We start from the raw sequence: 2,689 nt of genomic DNA, 5'->3' as shown, positions 1-2,689 counted from the left end.
CTCCGGCCCGCGCGGGACACTCGCGAAGAAGCGGCGCCGGCAGCCGCCGTCCAGTTATGTAAACGCCGCCCATGTGACGAGCCTCCTCCCCGCTGGTGCTCATTGGGCAGCCCCGCAGGGGTGGCGACCAAGCCCCGTTTTGTAACCTGCTGCTGCCCGGGGGGTGCCAACCACCAAGCACCCCCTTTCTCCTTGCCAGAGGGAATCACGACCCTGAAACCCTCGCCCTCTGAAACCCTCGCCTTAAAGAATCGGCACCCCCTCCAACCATGGGGGTGGCGAAGGAGAGGGGGTGCCCGAGGGGTGCCAGTCACCAGTCACCCCCCTCTCTCCTTGCCAAAGGGAGTGAAGACCCTAAACCCTCGCCTTAAAGAATCAGCACCCTCTCCAACCATGGGGGGGCGAAGGAGAGGGGGTGCCCGAGGGGTGCCAGTCACCAAGCACCCCCCTTTCTCCTTGCCAAAGGGAATTATGACCCTGAACCCTCTCCATAAAGAATCAGCACCCCCTCCAACCATGGGGGGGCGAAGGAGAGGGGGTGCCCGAGGGGTGCCAGTCACCAATCACCCCCCTCTCTCCTTGCCAAAGGGAATTATGACCCTGAACCCTCTCCATAAAGAATCAGCACCCCCTCCAACCATGGGGGGGGGGCCGAAGGAGAGGGGGTGCCCAAGGCGTGCCAGCCACCAAGCACCCCCCTTTCTCCTTGCCAGGGAATGATTATCCTGAAACCCTTGCTTTTAGACTTAAAGGCATAGCACCCCCTCCAACCATGGGGGTGGCAAAGGAGAGGGGGTGCCCAGGAGGTGCCAGCCACCAAACACCCCCCTTTCTCCTTGCCGAAGGGAAAGCCCCTGAAATCCTTGCCTTAAAGAATCAGCACCCCCTCCAAAGATTGGGGGGCAAGGTTGAGAAGGGAGCCCATGGGGTGCCAGCCACTGAGTACCCCCTTTCTCCTTGCCAAAGGGATTGATGACCCTGAAGCAGTGCAGAATGGGAGCCCTGGGGGGGGCAGCAGGGGGGAGAGAGGCAGGGAACCGTTTTATTTTTTAGTTATAGTTATAGGAACTTTTATTGGCAGGACACATCTAACAAACATTCCATGCATTTTAATGAGTTTTTTTAGGTTGTTTACTTTTTTTAATGAAATTTTAACGTTTGTATTTTTACCTGTGTGTATTTATTGATCATTTTTTTTGGAAGCTGTTTTGAGTTTCCAGCAGGGAGAGAAAGCGGAGTAAAAATTCTGCAAATATGTACAATCAACAGAGTTCAGCCCTATAAAATAAACCCATATAAGCCCATTAATTTCCCCAGAATGCAGGGGCATTGAGACTCACTTCACAAGACTTTACCATCCATTTTGAAAAACCTGCTATCCTCTCCATGGTCTTAAGAGGTCTCACTGGATAACATATATACCACACTTTGGCCAAGTCAGACCAGCCGCTCATCTTCGTTTATGGCCTGTAGTGCTGTAAGCCACTTTGGAAACTTGTTGTGGTTGAAAAGTGGCAGATAACCTTTTTCTTTTCTTTTCTTTTTTTTTAATAACAATGAATGATAATCCACAATCACAGGCAAGTTTGGAACACACTTAGGGCCCATTGCTAACCAACTTTCCAGCACCAATGCAGTCACAGTGCAGGGAACAAATATTCCCTTACCTTGAGGAGGCCTCCCTGACGGCCCCACCACCAACACAGAATGCAGCACATGCCCCACTGGCCTGGTTGCATCAGTGCAGAAAGTTAGATAGGATCGGGCCCTTAATTTACTAGCATGGAGAACGGCTTCTGCCGGTTCTACACATTGCTGAAAAATTCTTGCTGACATGTTGTTTTCTTTCTTGCTTGCTTTGTTTTCTTGCTGACTTTTTGTTTTCTTTCTTAATTGACAGAGAAACAACCTGTTATTTCCTGCCCTTTAAAAAAAAAAAAAAGCACAGTTATAAAACCAGGCACAAAGAGGCATTCATTCTTTTTCAGATATGGGGAGGGCAACAGAATGATTTATAAACCTGTTCCTGACAATTCAGGGTGAGCCTTGCCAGGATGTGCTCTGCAGTCCTATTCGTGGCTGTGTGGGGACATGCTTTGCTCCCTGTCTGCAGTCTAGCACTCTAACCAAGTGTTTCTCACACTGTGGGTTGGGACCCACTAGGTGGGTCATGAGCCAATTTCAGGTGGGTCCCCATTCTTTTTGATATTTTATTTTTAATATAGTAGACTTGATGCTTGATATGTTGCTTGACCATGGTATGTGACTGCATTTGGGAAAGTGTTACAGATCTGTACTTTTATGCTTTTAACCTTGATAGTCCATGGGGTTTACTCCCTGGTAAGTGTAGATAGGATTTCAGCCTTTGGGATGTTGGGAGAATTTTTTTTAAAACAGATCAGCAACTGCTTGGGAGGATTAGGGAAGATTATTTGTTTTAAATAAATTTGTAAATTTATTCATATTGTAAACTTTTAATGCACTTAATTAATGGATTGATTTGATTTGATTTTGTTGTGTAAGGATGTTAAAAAATTTTCCTGCTTGATGATGTGACTTCCAGCCATGACATCACTTCCAGATTAATGACTTCTGGTGGGACAGAAGTCATTCTAAAAAGTGGGTCCTGATGCTAAAAAATTTGAGAAACACTGCACTAATTGTTTTTCTGTGGTTGAATTTGATTTAT

The sequence above is a fragment of the Tiliqua scincoides genome, chromosome 12 (genome assembly GCF_035046505.1).
Source record: "Tiliqua scincoides isolate rTilSci1 chromosome 12, rTilSci1.hap2, whole genome shotgun sequence".
Taxonomy (NCBI): domain Eukaryota; kingdom Metazoa; phylum Chordata; class Lepidosauria; order Squamata; family Scincidae; genus Tiliqua; species Tiliqua scincoides.
Note: the sequence above shows the minus strand (reverse complement) of the source record.